The following is a 26,529-nucleotide window of genomic DNA, read 5'->3' as shown; positions in this document are numbered from 1 at the left end:
TTCTCTGCTTGACTACTGTCCTTCTCCTTGCCCTTCTGGGAGGGTAACATGAATTGAACAAGCCGTTATCACGAGCAGACACCAACACTCTAGAAATCGTGCTTTTCAGATTCTAGAATCTCAGCTCAGTGCGTTTTTCCTCACCCAAAGCCGACTCACTCCTCAAGTGCAATTCCAGTGAAAGACCATGATTCTTCCTCTCCCAGAAAACGAGAGATGAAACACCACGTATGATTCCTAGCTACGTGTCATTCCTGAGCTGTCCTCAGTGTGAAAATGTCTAATATACAGCAGCTGACACCCCCGGAATGAACACTTCACCACAAACTGTAAGTTGTCCAGTCGGGATTTGAAATGTCCCTTTTCCCCTCGGGAATTGATTAATTAATTCCAGCCTCCTGGAAGTAATTAATCTCTGCTCTGTGTGGAGTCCTGTTATGGAGATGTGAGCCCCCAAGATCAGTTGAGACGCATGATTTAAAGGGAACTGCACGAAAACCTGCTACTGACATAACCATCTATGTAGGAGGACTTCTGGGGCTCTTTCAACGCCTTTCTGTCTTATAACTCAGCCCTGTGTGAAGTTCTAGGAGGACGGTGCTTAAACACTTGAGGTTTGATCATGTAAAATGGAGCAAAATTAGACCTTAATCCATGTCGACACCAGCACGATGAAGTTTTCAGCAGACTTCGCCCCTGGTTCTGGCAGAGGGTGACGTAGCTGATGATTCACACGTCTGCCAGCCCTGCTTTGCTCTGCCTGTGACAGCTGTGTTAGGAAGTGTTCCCACAGATCTGACGGCTCCAGAAGCTGTCTGTGGGCACGCGGCCCCTTTCACAAGCCCAACGTTCTGGAAGATACACTGACATAAAAACGAGACTCCAGGATAGACAATGGCCAAACTGTTCCCTCGTCCCATTACCTGGAAACCCACATGAGGAAGCATCTAGAGTTTCCTGGCGTGAAATTCTAGGAATCAGTGTGTATTAGTGATATGTCCCCAAGATGACTGTTCAGAGTGAGGGAGGACCAAGCACACTGATGGGGGAAGGATGGGAGGGTTAGAAGATCCAGGCTGTGAGGAGAGGCCGGGCTATGCTCCAAACCATTACTGTTGGCTCCGATCACAGCCCTCAGTGTGAGCAGGGAACCTGGCTGGCATCTGAGACCTGGGACTAGAGCCAGTTTGATGGGCCACTGCAGACCCTCAGGCACCCGTAACAAGACCAGTTCCAAATCCCAACTACAGTAGCACAGGGCTGTGAAAATGCCCCTGGGCACAAACAGGATCCAGGCATCAAGGTCAAGCTGACCTCCCCGCTAAGACTGAGCTGTAGAGTAGGTCAGAGGACGCATACGTCTACTGCATGTGTGGTTCACTTTCCCCGGGTGTGTGTTTTTCTCCTTTATTTCCCATCCAGGGGAAATAAACTGACTTTCTGGAAGAGCACCTAGATAGTTCCTATCCAGACTCAGAATAGACGCTGTTTGATCCAGAAGGATTCTAACACTCACACAATAACCAAAGACTGCTGTATTTTTGGCATTGTTGTAGTGCATTTGGACGAAGATACGGTCTTACCAAGAATAAACGCTGATGAGATGTTTGCCCACTCTGTACGCAACATCATTTCAGCCTCAGTTGGCAATAAAATTTTCACGGAGCAAAAAATAATTACATACACTAAAACTGTCAGTCCAGAAACAGGACAATTAGGATCTTTCGTCCTCGTCATTCACTCTCTAGTCTTAAGCAATTCATGGTGGCAGAAGAGTGTGTAAGACATTTACCATATCAATTTTTTTTCTCTTTCAAATTCAACTAAGCTTACCATTTAACATGGCTAGAAGGAACAAAAGTAGAACTATAAACTTTGTTTTTAAGAATTTTAGTTTTTACAATTCAAGTTTGTTTTCATTTCTAAATGAGACCTAAAGATCCTTTCATTGAAGAACCCTAAATTGTCCAACATTTAAATAGAGGCCTAAGTCTCTAGCATTGTAGATTATTTTAAAAAATGCTCTATCTTGAAAACAATAGGTTAACTGCAATGTTTTTTTATTTCTTGCTGTATTTTGTCAATCTCAAAGGTTAGACCATGGCTAATTTTGCCAGAAAAGCATGTTTTGCTAATAAATCTCTAGATAAATCTGTCTTTGTTCTTGTCAGGAAGCAAAAAGAGCTATCACACATACTTAAGTGTTCTAAAATGTGTTTCAGGAGGTCAAATTCATTCTGAGCTGTGATTTTTCTTTGATGATACACATTTTCCTTTGCTATTTTAACAGGATAGCAGTTAGTCATAGAAAATGGTAGAGAGTGGGTTCTTTTTCCATTTTTAAAGGATTTGGTTAACTGACTTTGATTAAAATAATTCAATCAAGTGATAAACACACATGAATTAAATCTACACAGAAGAAAAGCCAATGAAAACTGCAAAGCTTAAGACAAAGAAATTAAAATCTAATAAAACATTTTAAACTGTTTCTCCTGCATTAAGTAGGTTGGAAGAGAAAACATGATGTGATGGGAAGAAACTCAGCTGGAAATGGAGCTGGAAAACTGAGACCTCAGTCCCCAGGGTAACGTCACTGAGTTCGGCCACCTCAGAGCTTCACTGCCTACATCTGTGTGATTAAGGAACTGGCTTAGATGACTTGGTCTTGACACAGAAATCTTCACTTACCTCCTTCTGACCTCAGTTCAAGTGTCGCTCTCAAGAAAAATGACTCGCTGATCCCCGAGTCTACACGAATTACTCCTTCATGTCAGGTAACAGATACGTAACTTACATTTTAAAAATCGTCTGCTTAACACGTACCAAGAGAATACACATTGCATGAGGGAGGAAATAGGAAGTTTGTTTGGACATCTGTTTTGTTCACTATTTTTCCCCACTGTTTAACCCAATCCTTGGCACACGGTAGATAGTTAACAAATATTCATTGTAGGACTTCCCTGGTGGCACAGTGGTGAAGAATCCGCCTGCCAACGCAGGGGACACGGGAAGAGCCCACATGCCGCGGAGCAACTAAGCCGGTACGCCACAACTACTGAGCCTGCGCTCTACAGCCCGCGAGTCACAACTACTGGGCCCTCGTTCCTAGAGCCCGTGCTCCACAACAAGAGAAGCCATCGCAATGAGAAGCCCGTGCACCACACTGAAGAGTAGCCCCTGCTCGCCGCGACTAGAGAAAGCCCGTGTGCAGCAACGAAGACCCAACACGGCCAAAAATAAATAAATAAAATAAATAACTTAAACAGAATTCATTGTAAAAGGGAAAGCGAATTAATGAACACTAACTGTTTGAAACAGCCCTTCCCTTTTCATGTTGAGGAAAGAATTTATGCAACATTTTTCCAGATAATCAACCACATATTTTTTTCATCCCTTTTTGGAGAGCTACCTATGTATCCATTATTTTGAGATACCAATGACCCTCATCATTTAGCTTCTTACATTGGGACATACATACTTTTTATAATGAACATATTCCCATTGTGTTGTTTCTAATGTGAAACGCCAAAAGGGAGGAGCGAGAATTTTTTATCTCAGAGTGTTGTCCCTTCCTTTTTCTTCCCCAGCCTTGAAACACTATTGAACTGTACCTGGTGGGAGGATGAACACAATTTACACTCTCTCTCATTTTCCCAGTTAGTAATATTAGTGTTTATATCGACAGCCCATAGGCAACCCTACCTCACAGGCTATGTGTGCCAGAATGATAATGATGAGAAACCTTTTTTTTGAAAGCACCATATGTAACAGTCACTGACGAAATGTGTCTCCACCCACCCTCCATTTGTATGTTGACATCCTAACCCCCATGTGATGCTGTTAGGTCCTTCGGGAGGTGATGAGGTCATGAGGGTGTCACCCTCATGATGGGATTAGTGCCCATAAAAGACACCCCAGAGAGCCCCCTCATACCTTCTACCATGTGAGGACACAGTAAGAAGACGACCGTCTATGAACCAGGAAGCGCGTACTCACCGGACACCAAATCTGCTGGCACCTTGATCCTGGACTTCCAGCTTCCAGAACTGTGAGAAAAGAAATGTCTGCTGTTTGTAAGCCACCCAGAGTACAGTATTCTATTGTACAGTCTGAACCGACTAAGACAATAACGTGGTATTACCATTCAGAATACCGCAGCCCTTGCATATACTCTGTGGACCGACGCAACATACAATGAATAACCTCCTAAAATGTAGAATGTTATGGGGCTTAGGGACAAAATGAAAACATCGATAGGAGATCATGCATTCCTATCTTGGTCACTAGTCAAACTTTATTCTCAGCTGTTCTCACGGACACCATTCTGTAACTTCAAGACAAAGTGACTATATTAAAAAACCAAATTGCTAGGCAACCGAATTACAACTACCTTCCTGAAGAATAATTTAAAATGTCAAATGGTAATTCAGCCCCAGCCGAACTGGAACTATCAGTTCTCAATGGCCATTTCAGCCTTTCTAGGAACTGAAATGATTCAAGTCGTTGAAGCTTTCATTTGCTTTTTGAGATATTCATATTTGGAGGTCGGAATTTTAACCATCACTGTTAGAAAGCTTCTTTCTCTAGCTTTATACAAAGTCCTGACGTTGGTTTGGAACCCTGAGAACCTGCTTTCTATTCATCTCTCTTCCTTTTGGTCCACGCTAACTCATATTGGAAGTGAGAGGATGTGACAGACTAAACCGCACTTGAGAAAACATTTCATCATTGCGTTCAGTGCAAGTGATGTGGCCTGGAATCTGAGAACTGAGCCTGTAGTGAGGAACGCAGGATGATAGAAGATTTGACCTTTGCCAATGCACTGATGTCAGTTACAAACACTGGGCTTACTGATCTTTCGGCAAGGTGGTGGAGATGGAAATAGAGCTGGCTTTCAATAATCGCTGGTCTTCTGTTTTGTCTCTTTTACTATAATATTATATGTATATAGATGAGATCATATATCATCATATATATAACATGTATGTGATTATGTATGTTATAAACAAAATACATATGTAAATAAAATTATATACCTACACGTGTGTGTGTGTATCTATAAAAACTATATACAGGATTGTCTGTAATCCACTTTCACAGGCATCTTTTGGTGTCTAACATTATTCACACAAGAATACAAACACTGTCCGAATCTTGTTTCCTGTATACTTGGTTTTTGATTGTAATGTTTTGGAGCAGCAAACAAAACCGCGCTGAAATGAAATCATGGTGCGCACAGCCCCCTGGAATGCCCGGAAACTTCCCAGCAATTCACTTGCCAGGGTCTAACAGAGAAATTGCTCCATGGGATAAATATGTTTGTTGTATTAGTAACTAAAACTACTTGGGACATTCGATACAAGTCTACAAAATAGTGCATCGTTTATTATGCGTATTTACTTCAGACCATAGCTAATCTGACATGACTCATCTTGTAAGGCAGCAGACAATCCAAGATACGAAAATGTTCACGAACCTGTGTTTAATTACATAATAGTACTGCTTACGTCTAAACACCTGGGAAAACAATATTTTTCAATGGAACAATGAAAATCATTTATCTTCAGGTCTCAGTTCTATAGCCGAGCCAAACGCTGGCCATATTGCGTTTGCTAAGGTCAGAGGTTGTTTTCAAATATTCTGTCAAGGAAGGAAAATTCAGCTTATTTCGTGAAACCATGGGGTTCAGAAGGAGAACTGTATGTTATCTGATAAGAACGAATGCTTTATACTCCAGTGCAGATAAGGTTTAGGATTTTTCACTGTTCCCAAATAAACCAGGCATCCACAAACGGCAGCAATATTAAAAATAATCTTATTCAATCCTTTTAATTTTAAGGACCTGAGACCCCTGGAAACTTAATGGAGTCATGACATATACACCAAATCCCCAGCAAAGGGATGTAAAGGAAACACAGAGACACTTCCCCATCACCTTAGACATGTGCTGTTATTACCAGGCTTTGAAGTGTTCCCAAGCTGCAAATTTGCAAAGCTCTCCAAGCTCTGTCCTCTGCCACACTTTGCTTCGGGCAGGAATCTGAGGAACTTAAGGCACGTTGCAAATACTAACTACATGTGAGTAGGCAAAGCATGTTAAGAGGGCATAACTCGAAGAAGATAAATGTTAGCCCCACTTGACCGTAACGGCGACGAAGGTACGGAGGCTGCCTCAACTCACGCCAGGTGTCGGAAATGGCAGACAGTCCACAGATGCCTTCACTAACTGGAACCACACCCTTCCTGGTTCCCCCTGAACCTGGTGGAAGGAATTATGAGAAAGCTCTGTTGGAGCACCATGTCCAGAATTACCATGCCCCTAACAAGCTCCTTAGAACTGACATGTCAAATAACCATTTAGATGGTAGGTCAGGTCTAAGTCAAGCTGTGTGCCTATTACACATGCGTATTCAGAAATGAGGAACAGGGACCTAAATGTCCATCGGCAGATGAATGGATAAAGAAGATGTGGTACATGTATACCATGGAATACTACTCAGCCATAAAAAGGAACAAAAGTGAGTCATTTGTAGGGAGGTGGATGGACCTAGAGCCTGTCTACAGAGTGAAGTAAGTCAGAAAGAGAAAAACAAACACCGTATATTAACACATGCACGTGGAATCTAGAAAAACGGTACAGATGAACCTATCTGCAGGCCAGGAACAGAGGTGCAGACGTAGGGAATGGACATGTGGACGTGGGCGGGGTAAGGGGAGGGTGGGACGAATTGGGAGATCAAGATTGACATATATACGCTACCATAGGTAAAACAGATAGCTAGGGGGAACCTGCTATATAGCACAGGGAGCTCAGTTTGGTGCTCTGTGGTGACCTAGATGGATGGGATGGGGGAGGGGGGAGGGAGGTCCAAGAAGGAGGGGCTATATGTATCCATGTAGCTGATTCACTTCATTATACAGCGGAAACTAACACCACATTGTAAAGCAACTATACACCAGTAAAAAGAAAAAAAAAAGGACAAAAAATAAAATAAAAAGGAATGAGGAACAGGGAGCTACACGTCCACATGTTCACACATTGGTTGTGAAATGAATATAGATGCAGGTCTCAAGTTTTCTCAATGCCTTGAATGAGGGGCCCACTGCAAGCAAACTACTTAACCTCAGTGAAGAACACAAAATGAATGTAACACATGCGTCCTGGGGCGAGGTCTATCTTCAGCAGGCATTGTGGGCTGTGAAGAATAAACCCTGACTCTGTCCCTCAGGGGCTTGCATCTAAGTAGGAAGGATGGGCCTCGCGTGACCAAAGTAACAAGCTGGAAATGACACCAACAACAGAGGGATGGGAGTCAATCTGTATGGGGCTCGGAGCAAGGGATTAGAGTGCCAGTGCCGAAACCTCACCTTTCTGCAGGTTAAGTTAGTCTGGGTGTATGGAACGGACTGGCCCAGCTGACGTTCCTTTATCAAAGTAGCAACCGGAAGGCAGTACCCTGTCAGGATCCGGCAAACGTCACCCTTGCAACTGTCTCCGTCCCCAGGACCGAATTCCATGAAGCCAAAAAAGGGAAGGAGTCCTCCGCTTAAGGGGGCCCAATGATTCTCCTCTTACTTCTAATCTCAGCCGCTGCATGTGCATCTCTCAGGGTCAGCTGGGGATGGGAAATCCCTCTGTCCTAGGAGAAGTACCTCCCACCACACAATGCGGGGGGTGGCAGTGGGGCTGCCCTTGCTTCTGGTCCCACCAGAATAATTTCATCAGAAGACCACAGTTTGCTCATCTCTTCACGGATATCCATCCATTCACACAAGGAGTATGTGCCCAAGATCAGAGCGAAAAGCTCATTTCCAACACTGGATCCTGTAACCACAATGCAGAACAACAGAGATGGGCCCCCGCCTTTTGGGACTCTGGTGTGACATAAATACGCTTTCCTGAGTGTAAAGAGATGGGTCGTTCAGTCTTAAATAACTGCATATGGTCCAGGCCAGGCCCTTATGGTCCAGGATGCCCATCTCAGGTCTGCACCGTTGGAAACAGCTGCTCACGCGGGGACACACAGAGCTGGACCAAGACAGATCAAAGCCTTGATAACCAAACATCTCCAGTCACCACATATTTTATATTCACGCTGAGAAAAGCAAGATCCTCCTGAAAAAAAAAAAACCACCTTCCAGAGAGACACAGCTGAGATTCAACCAGCTCGAGCAAGTCCCTACACCAGACTGCATCCTGCCTCCTGGCCCTCTCTACCTCCAGGGCCGCGAATCAGCCGCAAACATTCACAGAACAGCTTTCGAGACAAGGGGGAATTGTCAAGCGAGGACAGACTTGGAAACGCTTGTGCGGCCTCAGGTGAGAGGGGGAGCATCTCGGGATAGCGGGCCTGGGATGAAAGAGAGGCCTTACCACACGCTTATCCTGCGCGGTAAGGAATCCGTGGGCCTGGGTGTGGCATGGGGGCCGAGGAAGTGGAAGGAGCTTTGCGGCCTTGGAGGACGGAAAGGCTGCCCCAGGGAACTGACCGGGCTGGCGAACGGTCCATTCACAGGGAGGAGCAGTAGCAGAGAAAGGAGCCAGCAGGTTTGACCAACCTGTGTGAGTCTTGACCGTTAGACTATATTGATCTATTTCCCTTGGGTGTCTCGTGGAGGTGTGTGTTTTTCTCCTGGAGAAACTGGGGCGGCATGAAAGACAACTCTAAAGACATCAAAGCACCACCGTGGGAGGGGCGGGCCTGTGTGGTCTGCTACCTGGGGGGGTTCTAGAAGCACCTGGAGGCCACGGCCTCCCATTCCTTCCACCAGCCTGCATCCCAGGCCATTCCTCTCTCCCCGACACGTCTCCTACTGATTCGTACCGAATCGGGTGCAAAAGTCTGCTCCCACTTTCTAAGCTTTTGAAAGGAATCCTGGGCCATGTCTTTCAGACCAGGGCGAGGACATTCTGACAGCTGCTTTACGGGAAGGGCATTGTTGACCCTCGTGAAGCCTGGAGGAGAAAAGTGTCAGGTTGACAGTGATAGCCACGTAACGCAGAAAAACAAACAGACAAACATGGGGACACACTGTGCACACACAATACAATCTTCACTGATGATCTCTCTTCACTGTTTATCTGACATTGTGTATTACAAGAATTTCAGAGCTTTCTTTAATAAACCTTATTTTCATCTTTCTGCCCAAGGAAACACTAGTTAAGACTCAACTGAACTACGGAGAATTCCAATACAGAGAATCTCCCTCTAAGTCTGACCACATTTAGTGCAGAGACTGGAGCTAACTGAAAGAAGCAATAGCCTTTCTGTAGTTGGTTAGCACCAAAGTGAGGCGGCAACTTATCTTCCCCAAATGTATGTATGTGAACATCTGTACACACACACACAATCGACGTACTTATAAAGATTGATAATGAGACAATCTGGCTCTCTTTTGTGTGAATTAACATGTGTTAGGCTAAGTCTCCATTTATCCAAAGCTCCGCTTAAGACAGAAACAGCAAATGGATCTCTCTGCTACTCTATTTTCAATATGTTTTTTTTTTTTTTTACATAAAACGCCAGCAGCCTTGGTAGGGGAGGGAAACCAAGAATTTTGTTTTAAATTTTCTAGGAGAATATATACAGGAAGTTTTACTAGGTTCTCTTAGCTATACCAGGTCCTGCATACAGAAAAGTCAGTTAAAAACGAACCAGTGTCGTGTCCCTGGAGTCCTAGGGGTGAGATCCTGTCCTGGGCATCGCCAGGACACAGATTTGCAGAGCACCTCCAAGGACCAGAACTCAGGTTGCCAAGCTGACGACTGCTTTCCTAGGAGCACGTTTAAAATTATATCAAGTCCATGCCTGCTTGGGACCTGCTCGTGGGTGGGTACGTGAGGCAGAAGCTGAAATCGGAACCACATATCTGTTATAAAACAAAAACAGAGCTTTTGAATTGCAAATTTTGAGGCAGAATCCTGGCTCATGAGAGTGTGAAACGATATTATGTGCAATCTTGGATGTAAAACTATGCGGTACAGTCTAGACCTGTTCTATTTACTTTCTTTTTTTTCTGCTGCAAAAGTTTTTTTTTTCCCCCCTTTCTTCTCTTCCCCTTAAAAGAAACTAACTGGGCTGGCATGTTCATCAAAGCAATTTACTGAGAATGCATTCTGACAGGCTGCATTAAGAATGTTGACTTGTGAAACAAAGGGGCTGTTTTATCATGCACATAAATTACATGCTTTAAAAAAACTGAAGGTTCAGAATTCTTTAACGATACTCTAGCCACAGCAGAATGGAGTTTTGCCTATTTTTTTGTCAGTACTTCAAAAGGTTTGCTCAGGAACCCGTGGCTTGCAAAACTCACACAGAAAAGACTGCATCGTGCATGATGGACTCCACTTTGCATTGATTACAATTAAACTTAAGTCAACGTGTATTTATTAACTGTTGACCACAAGCCAAAGACGACACTGAATACTGTTAGGGACACAAAGGTGGATTGGACAGTGTCAGAAGAGGTTTTGGGGAAAATATCTCCTCAGATGAGTTAGTGCATGGGGAACAGTGAAAAATGTGTACTACGTGATTTCAAAGAAGCCCTTAATTATACTCGGTTGAGGGCTCATAAGGCATCTTATTTTAAACCAAATTGTGATCTACATGTTTCTTGAGGGAGGGATACAGAAGGGACAAATAGGGATGGAGATTCCGTAAGCGTAAAGCAGCATGAACAAAGGTCACATCTTCTCATCTAAGGTGTGTAAAGGTGGATGGTTTGATTTGGTGTCTGAAACACAAGAGGATGAAACAGAGATAAGGCTGGAAAAAAGGGAGAAATGGCACAACTGAAAATATTAGAACACTATGGAGATTTGATAAGAAAATGCTATGATTAGAGCTATGCTTAATAATGGCTGATCCAACAACAGTGTGTACATGAACTGGTAAGAGATACAACAAAAGATTCATTGCGGGACCGTCATCATAAAAATTTACTCATTTACTTTGAAAAACAAGTGAGATGCAAGGAAGAGGGACTGCGGATGCTGTCTGTATATCTTGATAAATGTACAGTGAAGGAAGCGTTTGAACATTTCTTCAATTATGATTGGCTTGACCAAAGTTGACGGTCAAATGTTTTTTTTCATGATTTAGGAAAACCTGAAAGTGATACAGACAACAAGGAATTTGAAACTTAAATGCAAGGAAAGAAAGAAAGAGAAACACACACATATAATTGACGGCATCATCAAATACACCAAATACCAAGAAATAAGTCTAATTATGTGAAATCTTTTACACGGGAAGCAACACAAAATGCTGAGAGAATTTAAAGAAGACCTAAATAGAGAAACCTATCATGTTTCTAGATTGGAGCACCTGATACTTTTAAGGCACCCACTCTTCCCAGCTTGATTTACAGGTTCAATGCCATCCCTATCAATACTTCACTCAAGTTTTGTGGCAGTTGGGAGAAAATCAAAGGGCCTACATTAGCCCAGGTTAATCTTGAAGTAGACCAAATGTCAGTGGTGTAATTTACCAGATATCAAGACATACAAAAGAAGCTACAGAAACCAAGATAGTAGCACAAGAGACAAACAGTCTAGAATCTAGAAGACTCACTGAAACAGTCAACTTATTTATGAAAAAGTGTCATATCAATTCATTAGAGGAAAGGACTGTCAATTAAGTCATTTTGGTTCAACTGGATATTAATATTTTTATTAATTTATTTTTATCTTACTAATTTTATCTTTATTTTAAGTTTATTAATTAATAAAACAGGAATCTTTATCACTACCTCAAATAAATATGAAATAAATTACAGACCATCTGTAAAATGTAAATAGTACAACTTGTAGAAAAGAAACAGAAAAATATGTTTATGAACTTGAGGTATATAATAATTTCTAAACTGCACACAAAAATCACGAGGCACAAAAGAAAAAAAAACTGATGAATTGTTTTTCATTAAAATTAAGAACTTTGGTTCATCAGCAGACATCAGTAAGAGAGTTAAATGATAACACTGGACCAGTATCCAGAATACAGAATATATAAAGAACGCCTCCAAATTCATACAAAAAAGACAACTGAATGGAACATTTTCAAAAGACTTGAACAGACACTACAAAAGAGGATTTCTAAATGGTCAACGAGCATAGGAAAAGTTACTCAAGATCATTACTCACCAGGAACATATACATGAAAGTCAGAATGCATACCTCTACCCAGCGACTAGAATGGATGAAACTGTAAACAGATTGGCCACCTCAAGTATTTCTACGGCTGCGAAGCTAATTAACTATACAGCTTGTGGGAGTGTGCATAGGACGACCTCTCTGGAGAGCTGTTTGACAGTGTCCACTAAAGCCAATCATGTACCTACCCCACAAATACCCACATAGTTCATTCCTAGGGGTGGACCTAAGACAACAGAATATGCTTGTCCAACAAAAGTACAGGCGTGTTCATCGTGGGCTTATGCATGTGAGCTCCAAACTAGATCGACCCAAACAGTGGATAAAAGAAATGACACTTCATTCTTACAAAAGAATATTACCAAGTAATAATAAAAACAGAACGAAACACTGCTGCATGCAACACCATGAATGGATCTCCCAGACGGAGTCATGAGCAGATGAAGCTGGAAACGAGCGCATGCTGCCTGACCCCATCCATCTACAGGTTAATCAAGGCTAAACTAACCCATAATAGTAGATGTGAGAGTGACAGCAACTTCTAGGTAAGAGGATGATACCGATCGAGAAGGACCACGAGGGAAACTGCCGGGTCCTGGAAATATTTCTATTTTGACCGGAGTATTGGTAACCTAAGTATATCCATACATAAAATATCACTGAACTCCACACTTAAAGATTCGAACAGTTTATGTATGTTATGCCTAAAACATGATGATGATTTCTGAAACTCTGATCTTCCTTCACCTAGAATGTTATAAAATGTTCCATTTTAACAAAAAAACAATTATAAAGGCAATTTTTAGAAAGGAACCAAAAATCTGGTTCATTTTTTCCCCCTAGAATTCCATTCACATACACATTTTCACATATTACACATTTTAGTAAACAATGGAGAAATACATTTTCCTCACTTTACTTAGAAAAAAGGAACCCTGAGGCTACTAAAAAGCATAGCAATGATTGGAAGCATAAAAAGGAAACTAAGGCTTCCCTGGTGGCGCAGTGGTTGGGAGTCTGCCTGCCGATGCAGGGGACACGCGTTCGTGCCCCGGTCCGGGAAGATCCCACATGCCGCGGAGAGGCTGGGTCCGTGAGCCATGGCCGCTGAGCCTGCGCTCTGCAATGGGAGAGGCCACAACACTGAGAGGCCCGCGTACCCCCCCCCCCCCAAAAAAAGAAGCAATTCTTCTTTTATAAAAATGATTACCCTGATAATATTATAGAGTGGTATCTTAAAAGAAATGTTACCCAATAGAATTATACTGTACCTGACCCTTCACAGCTCTCATATCATTTTTAATATATCTTATAATTATCTCTGAAAAGAAAACGATCCTTTGCTAACATACAAGAGATCATGTGCTGAATTTGCAAGGATAGGTAATTTTGACTGGAATAAATTCGTAGTAGCAGTTATAAGTTTCAAGGAGATAGGCCAATATTCTCTTTAACATATATATATATCTTTTTGCCACTCTTTGGCATATGATGACATTTATGGAAAGCTTCACAGGCTGATCTAAAGGCTCACATTCTAACATGATTCAAGTTTGACTAATTTAAAGCATAAAACTAATGATGCAAAATGCAACTGCATCACTGGAAAATTCCCTTTGGTCAGTGGTTTTTGGTTCCAAATGATTTTGAATAAGTATACTCGATAAATCTCCTGGCATATAGAGACGTCGTCTCATAATATTTTAACAAAAGTGATTCGATATTAAAAGAAGCAGGCGGTACGGAATGTTTCCCGCACGCGGGCACGTCAGAAGAGGCGACTGCCACTCAAAATGTGCATTAGAGGCAGAGCCAAGGTTTGAACACGTGTCCGTCTGGGTCCAAAACCTGTGACCTTTTCTGTTTCTGTTTTTTAACTCACATAACGTCAGGAGGCAATGGCGTGGCTGTCAAGACCAAATGCTGTGGAGCTGAAGCCGGGTTCCTTCCCAGCATCTCTGGGACCGTGGGTAGACCTACACCTGGTTCCTCATACAGAAAGGGCCAATGATAATGCCAGCCTCACTGAGTTATCATGAGCTCAGAGGGAGGCACAGCATGGCAAGAACGCCAGCCATGTGTATCACCCCATTATGTTGGCGGGTAGGCTTTCTTGCTGTGTCCTCACGTGGTCTGTAAGCACGCATCCCTGGTGTCTTTCTCTGTGCCTGAACTGCTCCTTATAAGGACACTAGTCATACTGATTAGGGCCCACCCTAATGAAGTCACTTCACCTGAATTACCTATTTAAAGGGCATCTCTCCAAATACAGTTGCATTCTGAGATACTGGAAGTTAGGACTTAAACGTATGCACTTTAGGGGGACACAGTGAAGCCCATGACTCTGTGTGTGTGGGCAGGCGTGTCTTAGAATCATCGATGCAAGTTATTTTTTTCAGGCTGCCATGTTTTAAATGCAGCAGCTAAATCTTTCATTAATGCAGTCTTTTCTTTCAAAGAATGTTTGTCCCTAAGTGTCATATTCATTAATTTCCTGAACACCTGGGGATATCTGAAATAGAGGTTAAGAACTCTACCTAAACCTTATTTTACTTATTTAACGTACCACATGAGAAGTTAGGGAACTGCAAATACGTCCTAGAAATTCCTATGGATCTGTTAGGCAGAAAAACTCAACCACCTCCATTGCATCCACCATCCACCAGGGTGGAGGCCCTTGTTAATTCAGACCCTTAGAACCTCCTTGTGTCCTGCATTCTATACATTAGCCCAATCATGTATTCATTCATTCAAAAATATGTACTGGACTCTGTGTCCCGAGTGGGCCTCTCCAAGCTCACGGGCTATCAGCAGCAAACAACATACACACAGACACACACACACGTGCATGCATGCATCGTGAGAAGGACCTACGAGGGAGGTTATGGAGTATATGGGGGACAGGAAACTTAGCAGAGGACAGTCTGTTTATAGAATGTAGTCAGAGAATGTCATGCTGATGAAATGACATTTGAGCCCAGACCTGAGGCAAGTGAAGGGGCAAGTCAAGTGGGAATCTGACACGACATTGTAAATCAACTGTACTCCAATAAAATTAAAATATTTTACAAAGTGGGAATCTGGAGAGAGTACTCTGGGTAGAGGGGCACGACAGGGAAGTCTCAGGGCAGCAGTGAGCTGGGCTAACCTAAGAAACAGCAGGGGGGGAGCACGGAGTGGCACTGAGTAAGGATGCACATCCTAGGAGATGAAGCTGGAGGTGATGCGGAGGCCTGGGCCCATCACCTAGAGCCTCAACGGCCGTGGCAAAGACTTGCCTTTGGTTCTGGGGGCGTCAAGGTGCCACTGGCAGGCTCTGGGTGGAAGAGTGATGCTGTGGCTTCCTCTTAAATCAGTGAGTGCCCTGAGAAGCAGCTCTGAACGCTGTGTGAAGAACAAACGGGGCTGGGACAGAATCAGGGGCCAGTAAGGGAGCCCCTCTGGTAGCCAATGAAGGGAAGATGTGAAGTATGGAGATGATAAAAAAGGTCAGATTGAGGGTATATTTTCAAAGTAGAGCTGAGCAGCTTAGGAACTGAAAGCATACTTCAGCTCATGCAAGTACAGCCACCTCTCCTCAGGGCAGTGAACAGTATGCTGCCCTCTGGGCTTCAGACCACGGTGGAGACACCAACCCAGTGGGTGCTCACGGACCTCTAAGTGTCAGAAGGAGGATGGCTGCAGGGATCTCTCTGAGATTCGAGAACACGTGGGGGACACTGGGATGAACATATACACACTACTCTATATAAAATGGATAATCAGAGGGGGGAACCTTCAAGGTGGCAGAGGAGTAAGACGTGGAGATCACCTTCCTCCCCACAAATACATCTACATGTGGAACAACTCCTACAGAACACCTACTGAACGCTGGCAGAAGACCTCAGACTTCCCAAAAGGCAAGAAACTCCCCATGTACCTGGCCATGTGGCTGACAGTGTCTTGGTGCTCTGGCCGGGTGTCAGGTCTGAGCCTCTGAGGTGGGAGAGCCGAGTTCAGGACACTGGACAACCAGAGACCTCCCAGCCCCTCGTAATATCAATCACCGAGAACTCTCCCAGAGAGCTCTGTCTCAACGCTAAGACCCAGCTCCACCCAAAGCCGGCAAGCTCCAGTGCTGGATGCCCCATGCCAAACAGCTAGCAAGACAGGAACACAATCCCACCCATTAGCAGAGAGGCTGCCTAAAAATCATGCTAAGTTAACAGACACCCAAAAACACACCACCTGACGCAGCCCTGCCCACCAGAAAGACAAGATCCAGCCCCACACAACAGAACACAGGCACCAGTCCCCTCCACCACGAAGCCTACACAAGCCACTGAACCAACCTTACTCACTGGGGGCAGACACCAAAAACAATGGGAACTACGAACCTGCAGCCTGTGAAAAGGAGACCCCAAACACAGTGAGTTAAGCAAAATGAAAAGACAGAGAAATATGCAGCAGATGAAAGAGCAAACTAAAAAACCCACCAGACCAAACAAATGAAGAGGAAATAGGCAGTCTACCTGAAAAAGAATTCAGAATAATGATAGTCAAGATGGGCCCAAATCTTGGAAATAGAATAGACAAAATGCAAGAAACATTTAACAAGGACCTAGAAGAACTGAGCAAACAAACAATGATGGACAACACAATAAATGAAATTAAAAATTCTCTAGATGGGATCAATAGCAGAATAACTGAGGCAAAAGAACGGATAAGTGACCTGGAAGATAAAATAGTGGAAATAACTACCACAGAGCAGAATGAAGAAAAAAGAATGAAAAGAATTGGGGACAGTCTCAGAGAACTCTGGGACAACATTAAACGCACCAACATTCAAATTATAGGGGTCCCAGAAGCAGACGAGAAAAAGAAAGGGTCTGAGAAAATATTTGAAGAGATTATAGTTGAAAACTTCCCTAATGTGGGAAAGGAAATAATGAAGTCCAGAAAGCACAGAGAGTCCCATACAGGATAAATCCAAGGAGAAACACGTGAAGACACATAGTAATCAAACTATCAAAAATTAAATACAAAGAAAAAATATTAAAAGCAGCAAGGGAAAAGCAACAAATAACATACAAGGGAATCCCCATAAGGTTAACAGCTGATCTTTCAGCAGAAACTCTGCAAGCCAGAAGGGAGTAGCAGGACATATTTAAAGTGATGAAAGGGAAAAACCTACAACCAAGAATACTGTACCCAGCAAGGATCTCATTCAGATTCGACAGAGAAATTAAAAACTTTACAGACAAGCAAAAGTTAAGAGAATTCAGCACCACAAAACCAGCTTTACAACAAATGCTAAAGGAACTTCTCTAGGCAGGAAACGCAAGAGAAGGAAGACCTACAATAACAAAACCAAAACAATTAAGAAAATGGTAATAGGAACATACATATCAATAATTACCTTAAATGTAACTAGATTAAATGCTCCAACCAAATGACACAGTCTGGCTGAATAGATACAAAAACAAGACCTGTATATATTCTGTCTATAAGAGACCCACCTTCAGACCTAGGGACGCATACAGACTGAAAGTGAGGGGATGGAAAAAGATACTCCATGCAAACGGAAATCAAAAGAAAGCTGGAGTAGCAATTCTTGTATCAGACAAAATAGACTTTAAAATAAAGACTATTACAAGAGACAAAGAAGGACATTACATAATGATCAAGGGATCGATCCAAGAAGAAGATATAACAATTGTAAATATTTACGCACCCAACATAGGAGCACCTCAATACATAAGGCAAATACTAACAGCCATAAAAAGGGAAATCAACAGTAACACAATCATAGTAGGGGACGTTAACACCCCACTTTCACCAATGGACAGAACATCCAAAATGAAAATAAGTAAGGAAACACAAGCTTTAAATGACACATTAAACAAGATGGACTTAATTGATATTTATAGGACATTCCATCCAAAAACAACAGAATACACTTTCTTCTCAAGTGCTCATGGAACATTCTCCAGGATAGATCATATCTTTGGTCACAAATCAAGCCTTGGTAAATTTAAGAAAACTGAAATCATATCAAGTATCTTTTCTGACCACAACACTATGAGACTAGATATCAATTACAGGAAAAAAACTGTAAAAAATACAAACACATGGAGGCTAACCAACATGCTACTAAATAACGAAAAGGTCAGTGAAGAAATCAAAGAGGAAATCAAAAAATATCTAGAAACAAATGACTTTGAAAACACAATGACCCAAAACCTACAGGATGCAGCCAAAGCAGTTCTAAGAGGGAAGTTTATAGCAATACAATCCTACTTCAAGGAACAAGAAACATCTGAAATAAACAACCTAATCTTACACCTAAAGCAATGAAAGAAAGAAGAACAAAAAACCCCAAGTTAGCAGAAGGAAAGAAATCGTAAAGATCAGATAAGAAATAAATGAAAAAGAAAAGAAGGAAACAATAGCAAAGATCAATAAAACTAAAAGCTGGTTCTTTGAGAAGATAAACAAAATTGATAAACCGTTAGCCAGACTCATATATAAAAAAGGGAGAAGACTCAAACCAAGAGAATTAGAAATGAAAAAGGAGGAGTAACAACTGACACTGCAGAAATACAAAGGATCATGAGAGATTACTACAAGCAACTCTATGCCAATAAAATGGACAACCTGGAAGAAATGGACAAATTCTTAGGGCACAACCTTCCGAGACTGAACCAGGAAGAAATAGAAAATATAAACACAAAGTGGATTAAAGACCTGAATGTAAGGTCTGTCAAACTCTTAGAGGAAAACATAGGCAGAACACTCTCTGACATAAATCGCAGCAACATCTTTTCCAATCCATCTCCCAGAGAAATGGAAATAAAAACAAAAATAAACAAACGGGACCTAATGAAACTCAAAAGCTTTTGCACAGCAAAGGAAACCATAAACCAGACGAAAAGACAACCCTCAGAATGGGCGAAAATATTTGCAAAGAAAGCAACTGACAAATGATTAATCTCTCAAACTTACAAGCAGCTCATGCAGCTCAACATCAAAAAGACAAACAACCCAATCCAAAAATGGGCAGAAGACCTAAATAGACATTTCTCCAAAGAAGATATACAGACTGCCAACAAACACATGAAAGATTGCTCGACATCACTAATCATTAGAGAAATGCAAATCAAAACTACAATGAGGTATCACCTCCTTCACACCAGTCAGAATGGCCATCATCAAAAAATCTACAAACAAGAAATGCTGGAGAGGGTGTGGAGAAAAGGGAACCCTCTTGCACTGTTGGTGGGAATATAAATTGATACAGCCACTATGGAGGTTCCTTAAAAAACTAAAAATAGAACTACCATATAACCCAGCAATCCCACTACTGGGCATATACCCTGAGAAAACCATAATTCAAGAACAGTCATGTACCACAATGTTCATTGCAGCTCTATTTACAATAGCCAGGACATGGAAGCAACCTAAGTGTCCATCGACAGATGAATGGATAAAGAAGATGTGGCACATATATACAATGGAATACTACTCAGCCATAAAATGAAATGAAATGGAGTTATTTGTAGTGAGGTGGATGGACCTAGAATGTCATACAGAGTGAAGTAAGTAAGAAAGAGAAAAACAGATACTGTATGCTAACACATATATATGTAATCTAAAAAAAAAAGAAAACTGGTTTTGAAGAACCTAGGGGCAGGACAGGAGTAAAGACACAGATGTTGAGAATGGACTTGAGGACATGGGGAGGGGGAAGGTTAAACTGGGACGAAGTGAGAGAGTGGCATGGACATATATACACTACCAAATGTAAAATAGATAGCTAGTGGGAAGCAGCCGCATAGCACGGGGGGGATCAGCTCGGTGCTTTGTGTCCACCGAGAGGGGTGGGATAGGGAGGGTGGGAGGGAGATGCAAGAGGGAGGGGATATGGGAATATATGTATATGTATAGCTGATTCACTTTGTTATACAGCAGAAACTAGCACAACATTGTAAAGCAATTATTCTCCAATAAAGATGTTAAAAAATATATAGGTAATCAACAAGTACCTACTGTACAGCACAGGGAACTCTACTCTGTATTCTGTAATAACCTATATGTGAAAAGAATCTGGAAAAGAATGGACAGATATATAACTGAATCACTTTGCTGTACACCTGAAACTAACACAGTATCGTCGATCAACTATACTTTTATAGCTTAGAGATACACATTTGTGTCAACTATATAAAATAAAAATGAAAAAACATAAGAACACATAGCGGAACCAAGCCTTTTACTCGAGGCCGTCATTCTATTTTCTCCCCATCATCTCGAGAGTCTCCTAGGTCTCACCAAACAAGTTATGGGATCTCCCAATAACCTTCCCACCACTCTCTTTTTCAATGTATAGTCTGGATCTTGTAAGCAAAGCATTTCACTGTGGCTGGCAAATGCAGAAAGCATGGATTTTCACAGCCCAGTGTATGTCCGAGGGCGAAACGTATCCGTAATTTTGCAGGACAGTACCTAAATTACTATGCCATAAATTGTCACTGCTGTGTAATGTTTAGAAACGATTTGAATGACACAATTGCATCATTGGAAACTTCATAAATGTCAATCTAAGTGATTTTCCCCCAAAATAAGACAGATTGGAAATACACCAGATACTTTATAGAGAGCTGCATTTTCCTTGGATACACAATGTGCTTCATGAAGCCTCCTGGATGGTTTTGCTAGTGGGATTCACAGTTTCCTTTCTGTACAGTAGCAAGGGAGCCAGCTCATCTGCACATCACTGAAATTAGTAAGGCTTGCTTTGCCGTACTCCTCAAGTTAGTGAGCGTTGGCCTAAGCTGCTTCAAGCAATGAGAGCAAGTGAGACCTTGGAGAAGAGACAAACGAATCCAGAATCAACATAACCACCACAAAAAAGTGCAGCGTAACCCAAGTTTCCTGTAAGATTTTTCTACAGCTTTTTTTTAAGCAGATATTCATTTTTAATTATTTATTTATTTATTTATTTATTTTTGGCTGTGTTGGGTCTTCGTTTCTGTGCGAGGACTTTCTCCAGTTGCAGCAAGTGGGGGCCACTCTTCATCGTGGTGCGCGGGCCTCTCACTATCGTGGCCTCTCTTGTTGCGGAGCACACGCCCTGGATGCGCAGGCTCAGTAGTTGTGGCTCACGGGCCCAGTTGCTCCGCGGCATGTGGGATCCTCCCGGACCGGGGCACGAACCCGCGTCCCCTGCATCGGCAGGCAGACTCTCAACACTGCGCCACCAGGGAAGCCCCCCTACAGAATTCTTTGTGGAAGAAAACCAGCTTTTTTTTATTACAGTTCCAAGATTTTTCTCTGCTCTTACTGACAGGCTATTAGCAACTCTGACTGTATTCTAGAGACTTACGGAAACTCTGGGTTTTATCGTGTTTGCAAAATGTTTCTTGTAGAGCAAATTGCCTGATGAGATGGCAGCCCACTGAACTAGTAACACTGTTACTCTGATCGTGCTGATTAAAAGCTGGGTGTTTTGACACACTTTGGAAAAGGCTAAGCTCTTGGAACCACAGACAATAATAAAACAGCTCGGCCTTGTTCCATGTCACACGATATCATGATCCCTCCTCACCAAGATGACGAGGACATTTAAGGCTTTTTTCTCCTCTAAATCTGGATTTTGTAAGACAATGTACATATGTGTTTCAAAAAGCATCACTCATAGCAAAATGGTTGAGAAGACGGTTCACATATCCAACTTTTAATAAACTGTGCTCTGTGACCTTCACTCGTAAGTTGAGAACCCTGACGGCCACCCTTCGAGACATGGGTTACTTCCTGAACCCTTTCCCAGCTCTTTCCAAAGCGGCTACTGTGTGAGGAGTAGCAGTGGCCCTGGGGGTTATTCGCTCTCCTGATGTTACTCCTGCCCATTGAGCACCAGATAGAGAGTGATGCACTTTGTTTTTCAAAAAAACCTTTAAAAAAATCACCATAACAGGATAAAATTTAAAAATTTTTAATTTATTAATTAATAAATTTATTTTATTTATTTATAATAAATTATAAATTTATTTATAATTATTTTATTAAATTTAAATTTAAAAAATTAAAAAATAAAATTTAAAAAAACACTCTATTTGCTGGCTTTAAGGAAAGTAAGGAATAGAAGCGTTTGAGTACCTAATCATCGGGTAAATCTTTAACCCAATAAATCTAAATTTTTATCAGTTATTTTAGTTTCATCCTGGTTTGCTTTTCTCCTTCTGGCTAACCGTCAACTTATGCCATAGGAGGTCCCTGCCCAGCGCTGGCCTAGGAGCTCTCTGGAAGGGAAAGCCATGGCTTTACACTAAGTAGCGACTTTTTTCCCTTTCTTTCCCTTTCTTTGCAGAATAGCGGAACAAGAAAAACACGAGTGCTTTGGCATATACGATACCGTATACTTGAAATCTGCTGAGAGAGTAGATCTTAAATGTTCTCGCCACACACACAAAATGGTAGCTCTGTGAGGTGATAAATGTGTACATTAACTTGATCGTGGTATTCATTTCACAAAGTACCCATGTAAGAAACCATCACACTGTATACCTCAAATACATACAGTGTTTATGCGTCAACTATACCTTGACAAAGCTGGGGGGAAACAGCAAGGCTGACATTTCCATGAGAGAAGAAAAATTCTGCATGTGTAGAGCAGCCCCAGACTGCCCTTTCCTGTCGGTCTGCCCCATAGATTTTTTGTTTTTTGTTCTGACAGCGCCTCACGGCTTGTGGGATCTCAGTTCCCCAACCAAGGCTTGAACCCAGACCCTTGGCAGTGAGAGCATGCAGTCCACTGGACCACCAGGGGATTTCCAGCCCTGCAGAGTTTAGACTTGCCCATTTCTCCATAGATAAACGATGACAGGTACATAGATACAGACAGACAGAAAAACGGAGAGGTAGATATATGTCAACATCTGTTTTTCTATCTATTTATCTATCTGTGATAGATAAATATTGACCCATAGATCTCTATCTCCATCTGTCCATATCTATATCTATCTATACATTGTGAATAATCCATAATATCTACATTGTATTATAATAATCTATATATGCTTAATATAACCTATAGATACATAAGATAGATATTATAGGTATCTATCTGTCTCTATCTATGTAGAGGTTATATATTGTATATAATTACGTATCATATGTACATATCTACACATATATCTATCTATCATCTGTCTATCCTAGGAGATCTGCTTCTCTGCTTGAATCTTCATTTATACAGACGTGATATTGCACAGCTGAGTAAGCAAAACTGAAGCTATAAATGTGCATTAAATGCCTGCAGGAAAATGATGATTTTACTACCGAATCCTTGAAAACTCACCCTAAACCACCAGCAAGTGGTCTTAAGCAGGTGGCGCATCGAATTTCCTCCTTATACGCAGCTGCAGCTGGCCGGCATCCTGTGAGGTCAGATGCTGGCATCCCCTTTTAGCTCCGATTCATGGAAAGAGGACGTGACTGTTTTCCTGGGGTCGTGGAGAAAGGCTGGCACACGTGTGGTAGAAGCAACCACTCCGTTCAGCATGAAGCCTCTAACCCTGAACAGTAAAATCCAGCAGCCTTGGGGACGGTATTCTAGAGACCTCAGGACCAACAGTGAAATACAAAGATATGAAGCTACTGATTTATAAAATACGAAAACTTCACTCTGTAGGTTTTGGGAGCTTAGAGGATCTTAGAGCCATGTACTCCAAAGCCACTATTTTAGAGCCAGCAGAGCTATCACGAGGTGAAGGGATTCTTCAGGTTGACTCGGTTTGCTAGTACCAGTGACACAGTAAAAATCTGGGTATCATCATGTCCGCCCAACGCCATCTCTATTAAAGTTCACTGCTTCTAGGAACGCGCCTACGATTTGATACTCACGGTATCAGTAGTTTGGACGTGGAGGTGAGGAATGCATTCTTTAAAGCCAAATAATTTAGGATGGACTGTTATTTAACTATAGAAAGTAGAGTCAGCCTATTTTAATCCTCCTTAATCCAGCCACTGGCATGGACAAAACTGACCACTCTTAACACCAGGAGCATTGGCACTTTATAGACAATCTTAGCTGTCCAAACTAAGGTAGAGGGAGGGGACAGGAAATTATACAGCATTTGAACTGAGTCTGCACGGAGCAAGATGCTTCCCAACACTGAGATCTCCTCCTGGACCCTGCTCCAAACTTTCTGCCCCATCCTCCTACAATTCCTGCCTCTCTCTTCCCCAAGGATGCTTCCCTTACTAACCTTCGTGCATCCTCTCACTTATTTCATCATATTCATAAGAAGGGTGCTTCTGTGGACATTCTTAGATGAGTCTTTTGCGTACACATGCTCTCATTTCTCCTGGGCATATGTCCCTAGAGGTTGAATTGCAATGTCAACGGTCACCCAAAGGAAAAGGAGTAAACAAAACGAGAGGCTCTCCTACAGCGGAGCACATGAACGAACGTGGCGACGACAAACGTGAACGGCGGATACAGGTGGTGCTACGGAAACTCCAAGTCTTTGAATCTCGAAAGCCTCCTGTTAGAAAGAGACCCTGTTCTTATAGCCCACATGCGGGAAGAGAACAAGGTACAGAGTCAGGGCAGAGGGCAGACCCCAGCTCCCCAGCACGGCGGTGTCCTCTACAAAGGAACGCTCTTTAGGAAAAGGAGATCAAAGGTGCCAGACTCCAGGGCTGCCAGGCTGTGAAATATCACTGAACAGAAATTAGTCAGCTTGTCTACGGTGACTGTCTCCTTTTTTTCCCCCTCTGTTTTTCATGCTTTAAAATAAAGCTTGATTAGCATTTCGACCCAAGGGTTGGTTTTTCCAAAGAGGCAGCAAACCGCAACCTTGAGCTTGAGTTTTGATCAGTTCACAAGCCAGATTTCAGCATTCACAGTTGTAAAAGAAAGCGACCCAGGAGACTCAGGATTCCATTTTAGTGCCGGTGCTAATACCCAGGACAACCGCTGGTGCTGTCTATTCAATCCGGGCGCCAACATTGTGTGTGTGTGTGTGTGTCCGCGTCAAGGGTGGGAAACCCTGGAGACATTCCTTTCAGCTGTCATAATCGTGGCCTTGTTATTTGATCTCTCTCCTCAGGGAGACATAGGATTTTCCAACCTTCCTTCAGCCCTCTGCTATTTAATCCTCGGACCCTAAAGATCACATCCACCTTCTCTGCCTGCCTACCCTCTGTGGACATTTACAAATGCGCTTCAGGACATGCATCTTCCTGCTGTCTTTCTGCCTTCCTCCACAGAGTGCCTTTGATTGCATTTTTCATGTCGAGGAACTTGCAGATCCACATGCAAGTGTAAGAAACAATGCAGAGAGCGTCCCAAGTCATCTTCAGGCGTTTCCCCAAGAGTAACATCTTGCAGAACTGCAGTCCTATGGTACCACCCGGAAACACATCCGCCAACCTCCCCGGTTCTACACGCACTCATTTGTGTGGTCGTGTACAGCTAATGCAGTTTGTTGTTTGTTTTTTAATTAATTTATTTTTATTTTTGGCTGTGTTGGGTCTTCGTTTCTGTGCGAGGGCTTTCTCTAGTTGTGGCAAGCGGGGGCCACTCTTACTCGCGGAGCGCGGGCCTCTCACTATCGCGGCCTCTCTTGTCGCGGAGCACAGGCTCCAGACGCGCAGGCTCAGTAGTTGTGGCTCACGGGCCCAGGTGCTCCGCGGCATGTGGGGTCCTCCCAGACCAGGGCTCGAACCCGTGTCCCCTGCATTGGCAGGCAGACTCCCAACCACTGTGCCCCAGGGAAGCCCCAGCTAATGCAGTTTTACCACATGTGTAATCATTCCTCCACATAATTTTTACTTTAGTTCACACATCACTTTGATTAGGTATCTCAAATTTTAACACGTATACATACATTTGACCAAACTCTCAGGGAGCCTAATTCCTGTCTGCACTCAGCCTGTAACCCCATGTGGATGGATGTCAACATTTCTGGACTCTGAAATTCCTTTCACTTAACTGGTAGTCAGTGCTTTGTTGAGACGCGTTCCCTGCGGCGGTGTGGAGAGTCACTGGGACTTGGAGTCCTATGTCTCGGTAGTGGATCGTCTCACCTAAATTTGTCAACCATCCTTCATTGCGACCCACATCTGCCTATTTTTAAATTATGCCCTGGTGCAATGTTGGACCCTGAAATCACAAAAATATAAATGTAAGTAAATCTGGGGACAAACTTTACAAGGTGGTAGAGGAGAGTCCTTGCTATTTGGTTTCATTTGATTTCAAAGCCCCAAATGATACAACCCCAAAGGCTGTATAAACGAAAAATAAAAACAAAAAAAGCAGAATTTCAGGTGATTTCCAGAGCATGAGATGGATTCTGCTGACCAACATGAACATATATGTAGTATTTCAT

At 42.5% G+C, this 26,529-nt stretch overlaps 1 long non-coding RNA gene across 1 annotated transcript in view; it reads right to left on the bottom strand.

Annotated features, from left to right (window-relative positions):
- Positions 1 to 3,936: 3,936 nt before the first annotated feature.
- LOC309978095 overlaps positions 3,937 to 26,529 on the bottom strand; it is a 202,034-nt gene continuing 179,441 nt past the window's right edge. The window contains exon 4 of the long non-coding RNA XR_014327110.1: positions 3,937 to 4,046. This is a non-coding gene — a long non-coding RNA (uncharacterized lncRNA). The remainder of the gene's footprint in view (positions 4,047 to 26,529) is intronic.

The sequence above is a fragment of the Leucopleurus acutus genome, assembly GCF_964270905.1.
Source record: "Leucopleurus acutus genome assembly, chromosome: X".
In the NCBI taxonomy this organism is placed as follows: Eukaryota; Metazoa; Chordata; class Mammalia; order Artiodactyla; family Delphinidae; genus Leucopleurus; species Leucopleurus acutus.
Note: the sequence above shows the minus strand (reverse complement) of the source record. Positions and strands in the feature narration are given on the sequence as shown.